A 15,592-nucleotide genomic window follows, 5' to 3' on the forward strand; every position below is an offset into this window, starting at 1 on the left:
TGCACTCATTCACCATGTCCTGACAGGTCCTTTAAAATGAATGACCTGTGACTCGACAAACTGTGAGAGCAACAAATAATCATCTCCTGCTCATTCATAATATTCTGGAAATCCGAAGCATGCTGCAGCCTGCAGGTTTCAACCTTCTCTCGATATAACCTTAGTTGTCATTAAGTGGTGTCACATGACCGACATTTAAACATCTATCAGCCTTACATGTTTGATATTAGATCTAGTGAAGCACAGGATCCTTATACCTGTTTTATTCATGCAGGTCTCATGTAAGTACCAGGCAAACAACAGATGTACACTCTAGTCAACACAGTAACTACTGGCATCAGATAATTGGCAGGTACCGCCTTTCATTATCGCTAATTAAGGTGTATAAATATGCTGTCTGGCACTTGACATGTCGTTTGCAGTGGGACATTTTTCCATCAAACTCAAAAAGTGCCAAGGTAGACAAGGTGAGGGCACGAGTGCTGGTAGTGATGATGCAATGTGTACTCTGTGGGCACACTTCAGCTCAGCTGGCATACATCTGACTGATGCCTCTGGGTGCCAGCAGCCAAACAAGCCCAGGTTTGAGGGGCGAGTGGTGTGTATTTGGGCTGAGCTCAGCATAGTCTGCCAATGTCTTTGAGTGTCTGGCTCCATGGTGTCTCATACAGAGCTCCTTGTTGAGCTGCACTCGCTGGTCATCTTTCACAGTGATAGCAGCGTACGGACAGGAGGATATGACATCACTGCACGCTGCACTAATACAAAGTATTGACCTGATACTTAAGTCTACTTGGTGTTTTTGTGCTGAGTTAAACATTTCAGAGAATTACCATTAGTTCTGCCTGCCACCATCTTCACTTTAGTTGGATGTCACTGCTAACATGTCATCTCAATGCAAACAACTAATTTAAAATGATAACGTTGGGAATGGAAACCAAAATACACATATAAAAAGGGTTTTGTTTGATAGTGCAGTGCTAAGCCAAACATTTGTGCCAGACAATAACTGAGAGGTAGCAGTACCAGTACCCACAGATGAAGTAAATCTTACTTGAAATCTTACTGAAGTCCATACATCTGAACAATTCTATGAAATGAGAATATTGATTTTAGCTGTAAATGTGCTTTTTACTTTTGATTTTCAGGTTGTGATAAGAAATATATATTTTTTATTTATTTTATACATTCCAGTTCAAGGCAAATGAACAGGAGGTTGTGGCATTGCTGTCCTTTAGCACGTTGCTTTAATTGCCTAAAATACAGTATTTTTTATTTCATTAGCTTTTTCATGGTGCGTTATAGACCCTTCTTTTTTTCAACAAGATATCCTGTTGACATACAGCTGGCAGGAGCAACTATAGATGAAGGTTGTTGTTTGGCTTGTTGGATTCTAATAAAATAGCATTCGTTTAAATGGGCCAGGGATTGAAACCAGTGGTCCAGGAGCATGTTTTCAAACCTATGGCAAAAGACTTCATGATAGATCTTTTGCAAGCATCAGAGTTTGTGTCAATACAACTACTGCTTGAAGTCTGTGAGGAGAGGAACTGCCTCAGATTTGATTTGCTTGTATTGAAGGGATTCTTCCGGTATGAATGATGCCAGGAACCACCAGTGCAGACTAACAGATCAGAGAGGGAATTTATTGTATCCTTCGTTTATTTTGATTATCACAGACAATGTTGGAGAAAGCAATGTCAGGTTGTGAATATCTGATTCTGCCAATGAGGTGATGGCTCTAGTCCTTTTGTCTGTCTATTGCTTAGTACAGGTGTTACAGTATGTAATTTGGCAGCACTCTTAACTAAACAGTGTTCTCTCTGTCTTTGCTCTCTGGTTTCTACCCTTTATTTAGCAGTGTGAGTGTGTGCGTATTTACCTCATCCTGCAGAAACCAATTTAAGTGTTTCTCTGCAAATAAAATGTGCTCTTAGATTAACATTTTTAAAAATCCTGTCAGATATGCATAGGTTTGATGTAATTTCTAAGCTGTAGTGTTCAGTTTGCATTAGCAAAAGGGTTAGTTCAATTTTTTTTGTAGATTTTGGTTTGCATGCGTGGGAATCCTTTAATACAACTTGTGTGATGAGCCAGAGCTGTAAATGAGGGTCATTGAACAAAGCCTGTTATTCCTCTGTGGTGACTAATTAAAAAATAGAATAATTAGCCAATTGACCAATTAGTAACAATCCTCTAATCTACAAAAAGTGATCGGCAGGAGAGATGTACTAGTGTTTCACTGGTGTGAAAAGAGAAGCTCCATGGGCGTTCTGTACCATACGAGAATTAAAAGGTCTTTAACCAAATTAATCTGAGATAAATAATGGTTTATGATATTGCAAATTTGCTCACAGAGAGGATTACAATACCTCAAAATACAAAGTAATACGTTTTAATGAAAGAAATTGAAATATTTCTCTACACCTTATTCCCCCTAGCTTTTTGTCTTTCTCTATTTTTATGATAAGCAGTATAACCATTTGCTATGTGAACTTAGCAGTTTTCCTTGTATTAGCAATTTCATTTACATGATTCCCAATTAATATCAGCCGGTAGTCACATATGAGGGGACTGAATGGCAAGATGATACTGTATATCCATTATATACTCTAAAGCCGTTTTAAACATTTGAAAATTGTCAGGGTCAGACAAGTTCACAACAAGAAATTATCCAAAAGATTCTTGCAAGGTGTGGTGCCTGGAATGAGCATTGTGGAGGCAGGACACAAATTATAAAGAAATAGATGAATAAAGTATGAATTCATCTGCGTAAAGTGTTTTTGTTTACGGTTCAGTGACACGAGCATCAGCCCTTATCGACTCTCGGATCTCATTGTCTTACCAAAATGGACATCTTAAAGGTCAACAAGTTTGACCCCTCTTTTTCATCCTGAAATGTTTGTAGTCTTTTTGGCTTCTGTGTTGTGTTAGAAACATCATCAATCATCATCATGCCCACTCCCTCTGAAGTATTCTCACTAGCCTCACTCTGACATTTTCTACACTTTTTACCTGGGGGCTGGCAGAAAAAGTTCAGCAAAATGTCAAGAGAAACATATCAGGAAAATGTTTAGACTTAGTGCATGTCTTAAAGCAGCTTAAGATGTAAAGCAAAACTAATTGCTATACATATCATTGAAAGATATTCCAAGATATATCAGTAATCTATAAACTGGTTTATCTGTACTCCAAGTATCCCTCTGAATGCAACTTTTTCAGTTGGTTCCTCAGTCCAATATAAACCATAAGTTATAAAAAAAAATGCCTTCATATGCACCGGTCACAGTTTGTTTTTCAATTATAGGTTCTCTGCAAATAATTGTGAAACAATTCTCCAAACAGCTCAGAGTGTGTGACAAATACTGAGCTCTCAGCCATATGGGCGATCATCATCAGGACTTTGCATGTTCTTTTTCCAGCCTCCAGTTTTATGGCATGCCTCCACAGTGGAGCCTCCACTGTTTTCAAAGTGTCATGTGGCTGCATGAAGGCCTATCAAGCCTTGGCTGGTGAGAAGAGCGCTAGTCTCTACGGACTTCTATGTAGGGGGGTAACATGCTTGCAATTTGCAAGTGAGATGAGATGTCAAGGTTTTGGAGACGTGCAGGTGGCTCAATTTGTCTTCCCGATGACACAGCTGAGGCACCGAGTACTGGCAAAGAGTTGGTAAAGCTCTAAAAGTCTTTGTGAGTTCAGCGAGTGCTGCAATTAATTATGTGGCCCAAGAGAGATGAAGTTGATGTCTTTATACTTGAATGTAATTGCTGGCTGTCTGTTACTCTTCACACCAACAGAGAGGAATGAAGGTGAGACACATTTGATAAAACTTGGATCAGGCATTTAGTCAACAGTGAGGAGAGTTTATTTGTGTAACACATTTCAACAGGAAGGCAGCTCTAAGTGCTTTACAGAAAATATAAAAGCATAAAGAAGCAGTGTAAAAGCAAAAGAAAACAATATAGACATTTGATTGAAATGGGAAATTAGAAAAGAGGAGATGTAAGAGGAAAAGTTACAGTTGCTGTGTGTAACAAATAATTCATTTAATAAAAGTGTAACTGAAAATATATTGGGAGCATAAAACCTGAACGCTGCTCCTGCATGTTTGGCTGTGACCCTGGGGACAGAAAGCAGACGTGTCCAGGATCTTTCATAACATAGCATCAGCAAAGTATTTTGACCCTAAATCATTCAGCGCTGTGTAAACCAATGTCGGTGTTTTGAAATAAATTATTTGACGGACAGGAGGCCAGAGTAAATATATGATCCACTTTCTCGGTGTAAGGGAAGAATCTAGCAGCAACGTTCTGAATCAGCTGCAACTGTCTTGTCAATTTAATGGGGGGGGGGGGGGGGGGGGGGAACCTGTAAACACAACATTACATTATTTAAGTCAAGGGAAGATAAACACATAATATTTTTTCAAACCCTTCTAATTCTCTTGATTTGCATGCAAAACTACACAAAAGATGTCTGGCTTGGCGTTGTGGTTTTAAATTTACAGATTGAAACTGACTACTTCTAATAATTAAAAACACAAGGGGAGTGATTTCTGCTGCTAAACATGATGCATCCACTTGAGTCTGTGGGAAGATGAGGAAATTAGACTCTGAAGCAATAATCCATGACAGTTTTGTATAAATAAATGTCTTGTGTTGTAGCTCTCGGACGGGACTACTAAAAGAAAATCATGAATCCGCCTTGAGCCACAGATTGGGACTCTGCAGGGCACAGAGGGAGAGATGTATTTTGACTTTACAGAAGAAGTTTCACCATAATGAATTAGTGCTGACACAATTACTCAGCTAATTACCAGGCATGAAATATTGTTTTCACCTTGTGAGTCTGTTTGTATCATCATTGGAAAAATGTGTTCAGAGAGAGGCCTTCTGTAGTGGGAACTAGCACAGAGGCAGTATTTTAGGCAGGTGTTTATGTGTCTGTCAATACGAGTTTGCCACAGCGATAAAGTCACAGTTTCTAAAGTTAACAGATGAGTTGAGATCAGAACAAAGGCAAAGTTCAAGCAGAGACACTGAAAGAGGGAGGGTCAGTAATAGGTAAGTACTTGAGGTGCTATTTCAAGTCACGGATGACTGTATCCCAGTTTAATTCCTCCTGTCCACTTTTAAACATGAGGTTAAACTACATACCTTGTTGCAGTGAGATCACACCAACCACTACTACCGTATGTTAACGGGTTCACAGCTTGTGTGATCCCATTGCTAGGTGGTCTCTCGTTGAATCATCGATCCGCGGAAGAATAATCAGCTCCTACTCTGATAATTGAATAATCAGCATTCAATGTAATGTTTTAACTCAAAATATTCCATGTTTACAGCTTTATTTTAGGGTTTTTGTAAATATCTACGGGTTACAACTTTGGATTGACCAAAAAATTATTATTTTATTATGATACAAATATTTTCCACAATTTTCTCACATGTAATCAACTAAAATAATTAAGGAAGTATTAGGCTAATTAATGTGTAATGAACCTAATCATTAGTCTCACCTTAGCATGACCCCCATATACAATGTCAGATGCCGCAGCAGACATCTGAGATTTATTTTGTAAGGGAAAACGGCCATGGTTGTTTAAAAGATGCTTTGTTTGCAATATTTTAACAACTTGAATCCTGAAAATGTCTTCTTTTGTTTGGACTGCATTTGACACCAGTGGTCTGAGGACCTGGAGATGGGTGTTTTAAGGAGACAGCCAGTCACAGAGGAGTTGTTAGGCTAGGTGCTGGTTCGTCTGGGGGTACGAGTTTGGAACATGCAGCCCCCTCTCCTCGGGCGGTGAACCAGAACCAAGTGGAGTGAGGCTGGCGGGCCACAAGAGCGCCATTGTTCTTCACATTAATCAAACTGAGGAAGGGCAGGTAGCATTTCCCTGGCCCACCCCACACGCACACCCTGCCAACCTCCATGAATGGACTGCTTTTTTAGCTGGCAGCGATTGGCCATCGGAGCTCTGAGAGGATGTGTGTCTGTTTAATTAGTGTGATGAGCTCAGCGGAGTTTATGTGCAGTGTCGGACACCAGGTATTAACCCCTCGAGTTTGACCCTGCGAGGGGGGTGGCCGACCTCAATCTTGACATCTCTTTCTTTCCACTGTTCTCGCTTTCCTTCTTTTCATTAGAAAAAGACAGATTAGACAGGGGAAAGCCGACTGGAAGAGGGGGAGACTGATCCCAGCCTCAGCTATGGTTTTTTACCAGTCCCCTCTTTGTAGGGTTGTCCTCAGACGAGAGAATAATTACTGCTATGATACCTCTAATGATTCTGTCATTAGGATGCTGAATTATGGTCAGCTGCAATGCTTCTAGCCTTCCAGAATTTTAAAAGCTTTTCACTTTAATGCTTTTAAATGCATAGAAACAGACACATGTTTGGCCGATTTCTTTGATGGGTGGAAGTGAGCAGCATAAACTTTTGACAGTGTGACTTAAATCATCTCAGAGATATGAAAATGAACCCTCAAGACAAAAGGAGTTATCTAGACACATTGAAGACCATAATTAGAGCTGTGGTCTCCTTCCCTCTGTACCATAAACAGCCATATAAATGACACATAGATCATTCACCGGCAGCTGCCTTCCATACGCGCTGGATGAAAGTGTGCAATGTGTTAACATCACCCAGGGGCACTGTTTTCTAATTCATTTAACCACAGCAGTGTTTTCCTAACAGCTTCAGCTGGCAATTAAAAACCATGAAAAGATACAAAAACATTCTTACCATGCCAGACGCACTTTCCACAAAGGTAAAACAACCACTTCAGGCACAATCAAAGCTTAGGATATCCTTTATCGGATTATGCACTTTAGTAGTTCAGTGGAACAAACACTAGCACTTGAGGGGCATCTACTTTAGGATTATAATGCCTCCCTTGCTCACAGATGTTTAGTTTATGCAAGGACAATTAATTAAGTTTTCTGTCTTTCTAATATTCTGGTTAATGGTCCAGAGAAAGTGTCATGGTTCACGCAGGAGAACACATCCCAAAGTTAAAGGGCACTCGGAGGGCACTTCCACTGATGAGTTATGGTAATGATTCAGGAAACTAGTTTGGATTAATTCCATAAATGGCTTTTTCGTTAACTTTGTTAAACCATCTGGCAATCATTTAAAAGTTTTGAGCTGGTGTGGCCCAATCCAGCCAGGGGTTTTTATAGGATTACAGCATAAGGACATCCTGCAGAGCACATTGTGCAAGCAAGTGCCATACATACCAGAGACAGAAGTGAGGGAGGATTGGAGGGAAATTCTTTACATTTTGAGTGAAAATCAGCTCAACTTAAAATGATTTAAATGTTTTCTGTTGATATACACTGACAAGACCAAGAAAAGGCGGAATCCCAGTTTTCTATCAAAGAGTGATTCAGGCTCGGGGTTGTGTTTATTAATATCACTCTTGCTACGATGGGAGTGAGGAACAAAGAAGTGGAGTCACAGCATGTCAGCTCTCTAAAAGGCAGTGTTTGCTGCACCCCCTCTGAAAACACTATTAATTGGATTTAGATATTTGCAAAATGATCTATTTAATGGGATTACCACTCGTATAATGATCTTATTTATGAGGGAAGCAATCCAAGCTTTGGGGCGGGCTGATAATGCATTTCCAGCTCTTTGGCAGTTAATGTTGTGTTACAAGGAAAGATAAAGTTGGAGTCCCGTTGTAAATGAATAGGTAAGTTAGCCCGCTGAAATGGAGCTGGTTATGGTGGCAGGTCAGACGGGCTTGAGTGGACGCGCTCGCATTCCAGAGGCCTGTCTGGACGGTCGGCTCAGACCCGCTGAACTCCTCACAAGTTCAAGGCAGACGTAAAGAGGGAAGGAGAAGGGAATGTAGAGAGAGATAGAGTCGTCCCCCCACCACCACCACCACCACCTCGGCAGCATAATGGTCCTTTCTTACATCTTTATCCACCTCAATATCTCGCTGAAGCTTTTACAGACCCTGTTTCCACTTAAATGCCTGGAGGTAATGTCCTCTCCTCTTCTCTCCTCTCCTCTCCTCAATCTCGTCAACAACACTATTGATATCAGAAAACTCAAAGAAATGCTGTATATACATACATTTCTGGTAGAGTGACACAAAGAGAATATTTATTGGAGCTCTTTAAATTGCTTATTCGTGTTTGCCAAGACATTTAAGCTGTTTGGATGTTTTCCCTCATGGAGGTTTTAGCTTCTTTTCGTATCTTTAGTGGGTTGAGCCACTAATGCAAAAAAAAAAGTATATATGTAAATGCACTTCTTTCGTGCCGAGCGTGCAGACTTTAAAACATTACCATTTCAATAAAACATTTGATTTATATGTGTTTAAAAAAATAGGTTATAATCTCTTACTTTAAAAGGATGTATTCTCAAATGAGATTATGCTAATAGACTGTAATTTGCATAAAACGGGTGGAAATATTAAACCAGATTAAAAATTATGAAAATTTAAGAGTTTTATTCATGCTGTTAGTCAACAAATATATTCATTCTCCCGGAGAATATTAGAGCCTAAATGTGACATTGTGGAGAGAAAAAAAGCTCAAAACGTGTTGCAGTGTGATCATTGACTTACTTGTTTATGACTAAATAAACAGTATATACTGCACTTTATATTAACATCCCCTGTGAAGTATTTTCATATTTGTCCCGGGTGTGCTGCTCAGCCCTCTGTGGTTTTGGTCTCTTTTCAGAATTAGTCTCAGGTGAGGGCACAATGAGGCACAATGTGAAGCCTGTGACAAAGAGTGCCCTCACAAGCCTCTATTCAGGACATTAATCTGGAAACAAGTGTTTTTTTGTGTCTCTGGGTCTAATTTTCATCGCCATCGTTTTAGTACATAGATTGAAAGCGATTCAGGTTGTGCTCTCAAGTTCCACACACGCATGGCCCCCAGCTTCTACCCCGTGCTCTCCTCAACCTTCAGTGGCTCAGCTGACTGTGGGTGGAGATGAAAACATAACCCAACATCCTCTGCTCTAACACTGTAAATACATAAATTACCAAACAATGCATGAGCAATATTGTACAATTATAGTCAAGTTCAAAATATATGCTTTAATAAAATTATTGACAAAATCATCAAGCTAGTAAAGGAAATACTGAACTCAATAGAGTGCATACTCCCCTCCAAGGCCAAACAGTTCCCTTAGGAAACCAGATTTTAATTCATTAGATCCAGATTTTCATTTGGATCTGCACCAAATTGCACACACTCATAAATATCAGTCGCCTAAAGATGTATGTTTTTTTCATCAACATTATTAATTCTCTGAGAAATCAAAGAAAATTTTAAACGCACTATTTTCCAATCTTAAAGAAAGTGATAAAGTGCACCAAAATTCACTGACCTATACTGTCCCTCCGTATGAGTGATGAAGTGGCTGCATGTCTTTTATTTTGCGTTCTTGTCTTACCAAAATAGAAAAACATTTACATTTTTTTTTTCATTAAGTAAATTGTTTAAGAAACAAACCAATCTGTCTCTCACATATGCTTAAAAATATGAACTAATCCTCTAATTTCTTTTAAATAATTTGTCTGTAATCAAATAATTTTTTGTTATAAGTAGGCTAATTAGTACACACAGTGCCATTGTCGGTGCTGTACCTGTGAAAACTGATTTCCTTCCCAGTGAAACAATCAAATCTGAGAATTTAAAAAGGAGAGCGAGACGGTCCGTTAATTCACATAGAATCCTTCCACTAAGAAGCTATTAATTGGTCATATGAAATATTCAGCATTCCTCTGAGCCCATTTTAATGGCATTTTGAAAATAAATAGTTTGTCATTGTGGAATGAAAGGACTTTAGCTTGGATTTCTTGTTAATATGATTACAGTGTATTGTGATCGGAACATTATATTAACATTGCAGGAGAGATCAACAGCAACATAAGAATTTTTTGAATTTTTACACAGAAACCATGGACCATTAATTATCACAAGAAGAATCAAATATATTTACATGTAACAGTGGTTAATGATACATTCACTTTTTAAGTTGAGCTGTTTCATTGTTCCTCTCCTTCCTGTGTGTTCTGTGTGCATTTGTGGGAAAATGGAGCCATAAACACTTGATAACCTTAACTGACTCCTGTGAGCCCCCCCCCCCTCTGCAGTGAATCGCAATGAATCCAACATGGAGCAGCACTGCAGCCCTTATTTGTCATGTACCGCACACTGCCCCTTGTGGTGTGCTACAGACTGAGATTGAGATTGTGACTTGGCAGCAAGATCCTCTCTTTGCCCTGAGGCTTACACATTTGTACACTCATTTATTTATTGGTTTATTTGAATAGCTTTGCTATTGTGAACTTTGGAAAGGTTTTTATTTTCATTTTGTCTCGCTACAGTTCCGTCCAGAGTGATATTTCTTACGTCTGGCAACGGCACTTTCTGTGACAGCTCTCCTGCTTCATGGCTTAGAGTTTAAATTATCGTCATGTTATGCAAAGTGTCCTTCTCATAATAGCTGGGTCAGAAGACCATGTATTAAATTAGTGTGAAAACCTGACATCCCTCTTATACCTCATTGTAAAATAGTGAGGCTTTAATTGACTGCAGATGTCTGTGTGTCCTTTCTTCTTTATAAAGGAGTTATTACTTTGTAAATAATTGCTTAACGGGTTACTATTAATGTATATGTGAACCTTGCCCATTTGACCTGTACCCAGTTTCAATAATTGAATCAAATATATTAGACATATTTGCTATATTATGTGCGTTTTGAAGTTCCAATTTTGTTGATATAGATTTATGAAGTGTTAGCAACTGAGGTCACTGGCCTATTAGAGATTTATGAAATGCCCATGAGGCACCATTTTTTAAGCTCAATAACTCATCCCAGCCACTTTATTATGGTGAAAAGTGCCATGAGCCTGATCAAATACATGTTGTGGTTCCGAGTCAGAGTTGATATGCATTTTTTCTATTTAAGATGATTCCAGGTCATCTGCTCGGAGGCTATCACTACAGCAGAATGATCATGGAATTCATTTTTAGTTTGACTCATCTAATCACACAGCTTTAGCGTTATGCAAAATCTGTTGTGTCTACTGCTATCCGTCTGAGAAGTCCCTAATGATACAGTTGCTATAAACCTCATAGCCCCTAAAGTCTTTTTTATTTCAAATGTGGCTGTATAAGAACTGAATCATTGTAAAGTGGAGCTTTGTCCAAACATCCCGTTGGCAGTTTTCCTGAAGCCCTCTGAATGGTGACATCAAAATGCAGAGAAACTGCAAAGTGGCGTTGTTTAAGTGTAAATTCGAGTAAAGCACGAGTCTCAACAAGGCTGAGGTTATAATCTCAGGGTGACGGGGGTTGTAGATGTAAGGTGTAAAGGATGTGGATCAGTTTTTATCACTCACACAGGCTTATAATGTAGGTTTCTTTCAAATGGGAGGGGTGGGCGTAAGTGCTGTGTTCTGGCGGGCAGAGACAGTTAATGTCCCAGATCTACAGTATGAATAAAGTCATATTGTGAAGTGTGTGGGCTGATATGCTTGGCAGTCAACCCTGACAAGTAGATTAGCTCTTACTGGGCCACCTCTGAATGGCGTGCACACGACTCAAGCGTTTCCAGTCACAACGCTACATATCAAACATCTAACGCCCAGCAACACAGATGAAAGCACATCAAAACATGGAAAAAAACCCTCCTGTATGTTACGTGGCTTCTCCACAGCTGCAATGGTTAACAGGAGTCAAAAATTGGCATGTCTAAAAAGTGGGATAATGATTATAAATGTGACAGGCTGAAAACTAATTACAATTGTCTCACTGTGTTTTCCAATAATGCCTCTAACATTTCTATAAAACTCATTTAAATCTTCCACAAGTCCAAAATTCAGTCTTGCTCTAAAGCCATTTGGCACATTTTTCTTCAGTTTACATTTAGAGAGGATTAGTTGAAGAGCTGAAAATAATCATGCCAGATGTCTGCTACAGCGAGAAAAACCGCCTCCCCGGTGGGCATTTGATTTTATTGAGTTTTTTTTTATCAATCTTAAGTGAATACACTCCAGGATCTTCATAATACAAGACCTCACGTTGCGAAGTCGTGTACACAAACTGAATATCATGTCACATTTTACAATAACAGTCGAAAACAAACACACCCTTTGCTCCCGTGGATGTATGAGGAGGAGTTCAAACAGTCACAATAGTCTGTTTATAGCCAAGTTAAACAGAACACATAGCTTAACTGGGCAGACTGGTGGAACAAACAGTGTTATAAATACGCCAAATTCAATGACAGGTTCAAACACTAAACCACATCAGAACACTTTGTAAAAGCCATCGAGAATGTCACTGTCTTTAAAACGTGTCTGAAAATCAGCTGTCAGTCACATTGACTCGTTTAGGATGATGAGCAAAATAGTTTTCCACCGTTTTGGTGTCATGTGGAATTAATAAAAGAAGTGATCAAATTATTAATAAAAAGTAAAAAAAATAGATGCAACTGTAGTCATGATTTGCCGCGGCCTGTCCCACATATTTCACGGTCTTCCTGCGAGAATAGGGCAATGTTTGTTGGATTTGTCTCGTAGCTTTAATGAGCTCCACTGGAATGCAGTGTCTCCCACATGTCTTGCAGAGGACTGGGCCATCTTATTGCTGCCACATGTTGGGCTCCTAGTGACTCTTCCAGGCCTGTGTGGTCAGCCAGTTCAAAGAGCCCAGGCTCATTTGTTATACAACTTTATGTAACAGCGAGCCGATGCTGCAGCGTGTCTGAAGAGGCAAACAAAGGAATGCCGCCATTCTTTCTTTGTCCTAACTGGCTCTGCCCGGAGAGACTTTCAGATCATCTGTTTCTCTAATTAGCATGTTTGCTGGACAATATGGGTTATTGTGTTTCATCGGGGCGCAGAACTCCTTTATTTTAGTCCGTTCAGCGTTTGAACTCTTGACAGTAATATTTGTTGGATGGTTATGGTGAGCGGCAGTAGTTGATCACTGTCATTGGCAGAGTGGTGCGCCGTGCCACATATGGCAACAATCTGACATGGTAATCCAGTCCTGAGGTTATGAGTGACTAGGTGTGGTTTCCCTGAATCGGGCCGACTCCGTCAATCCCCCTGTTGGTCGTCTCCCTGCAGGAGTCAGCCCCTGCTGGTGGTTGACAGGACATCTCAGCACCAGCACCAAGTCAGGCCTCACTAAACTCCCCTCATGGAGGTTTGATATACCTGAAAGTAACATTTTCACTCATGATGAGGAAGAGAAGAAAGACGGAGGAAGGCTCAGCAACATTTCCAGTCAGCTTCCTGCTGTTCTACTCCTCCAAACTGGCTACCCACTACTTTGCTTTAAACTGCCTGTACTTACACCATAATCAAACTCATGTTCATTTGTTAAAGTGGACCAAATTACAAAGGGTCTTGACCAGCCTTTACCACACACTAACTGCAAATAACCTGTTTTTCCTTTTTCACACATCAATTCCCCCAGGATGTTTTCAGCTTCACTAGACTGACAAGTCTTCAGGGACCAGGTCCACTGCATGTGCTGGCTAGTAGGCCATTTGCAATAATCTCCTTTTTACCGTTTAGAGGCTAATTATGTAACATTACACCTGCCTCCCTGAGCCTTGGCTCTGGCATAGTGCAGAATGAGTTGCTTTCCCCCCCACTACTCATAGGGGTGGTTAGAGTTTCTTAATGAGATTAGCCCAAAGCTCAAATCTGCTTTGTGTCCCTTTGCTATATGGCGAGATACTGGATCAGTGGAATCAAAGCTAAGAGGGGGAGTCATTGGAAGATGTAGGCAGCCGACCTCGTTTCTGTTTCCCCACCAACCCCCCTGCGTGTGACTTGGACAGGATTCGTCGCTATCACACATGACATTGTGTGTGAGCTTTGCATAAGAAATATCTTTGTCTCACTGCGATGTTTGCTTGCTTCACTGTTTTCGTGCTTTTCCTTTATCTTGCGGGCTACTTTATATTTGCTGTTGGATCAAACTTCTCAATAGTCATTTTCAGAATTTTGGACAGATGGGTTAAATATTGAACAAAATAAAAGAGGAGCTTTACCACCAGTCTGGCATATAAACGTGTCTAGCTGTGGTTGCTGTACTGTCTTTTCTTCTTAATTAACTCAAAATATCTTGTATTTTAACTTCTAAGGCCAGGGCTAAACTGTTATATGTCAGTAACACCATAATGTGCAAGGCAGGGCTATATAAAGACACAACTACACCACCCACTACAGCTCATCTACAATGGGAGCCTTTCTTCCTCTAATTTATTGGGACCCTAATGTACTTGTGACTTTCAACCCAGACAAAAGATGAAAAGCCAACACAAAGGAATCCTGACAGAATAGCACGCGCGCACACTCACTGTATACACACACCCTTTTACAGTGATATAAACAACTTCAGCTGAGAATTCCCAGAGTGAAAGCAAATTCTCAGTGAACGCGGCGAGATAAAACATGTAAATATTTTGCCCACTTGCTGAGAATATGATGTTGATTAAGAGAGTAAAGGTTAAGGTTAGGGAAGGGGCAGGGATTAGTAGTATGGACAGCGGCTAGGGTTACCATAACAGCCTGGCTGCTGGGACTAGTAATAACAACAGAAGTAATAATAATCACAGACTAATTGATTGAACCCTGAGGCTTCTTTTCCAGAGTCATATTTGAAAAGCTTAATGCCTCCACCACAGCAGCTGCAGTAATGCATCAGTTGCTAGTATAGACTATTTTACAATAATTCTTGACTTTGTAAAATTTCCCTTCTTAAACCATTTTTATTTACTTATCCATCATTTTGATACTGAGCATTGTGGCCCCTCTGTATGAGATCCTATCATCGCATTGTAGTTTGTTGAATTTACAAAGAAGCCTAGAAGCCCTGAAGCTATATACTGCTACGGAGAGCTATTTGCTCTGCGTCAGCGGAGTATCCTGTCATGGAGAGAAAATCCCGTTTGAAGTATGGCCCCCGTCTTTCACACTGACGATAATGCTCCTGGCTTTATCATGTCCTCCGTGCAAAGCCCATGTCTTCTCTTTTGTCCGGCTCCCTCTCCCCCACTCCTGCACACCCCCTGGCTTTCCTCTTTTGTGTCACTCTCTGTCACATTGCAACCCGTTTACTGTGAGGAGAAGCGGTCCAAACCTTATCCCCCCGGGGCATGCTGGGAAGTGTAGTCAGAGTCGGGGGCATTTGATTCCGTTTATAAGGACTTCGCTGATATCAGACTTGAAACCGATCGGTGGTCCAACGCAGTTTATATCTCAACTGCAAGTGACAAACAGTGAAAGACTTCTATTGTTTTTCATGAAAATAAATGGTCCGTTATGGGCTGTAAACACACCACTGCAGATGATGAATAAAAATGCGTCTTTTGAATTTATTTGTGAGGTTTTAAGGTTGAATATATTCTAAAGTAAATACTTAGCATTTTAAATTAGATACATTATTAGTATTCATTCTGCTCTTGCTGTTCCTAAATCCACAGCTCAAATGCAAATGCACTGCAGTCTTTTCCATCCATGGCTTTGTTGGCCTCTCAGAAACCTTAAGCCGCTATCTTAAATAGGGGCCTCTCATGGCATATGCATGTGCA

Source organism: Limanda limanda, chromosome 15 (assembly GCF_963576545.1).
Source record: "Limanda limanda chromosome 15, fLimLim1.1, whole genome shotgun sequence".
Lineage (NCBI taxonomy): Eukaryota > Metazoa > Chordata > Actinopteri > Pleuronectiformes > Pleuronectidae > Limanda > Limanda limanda.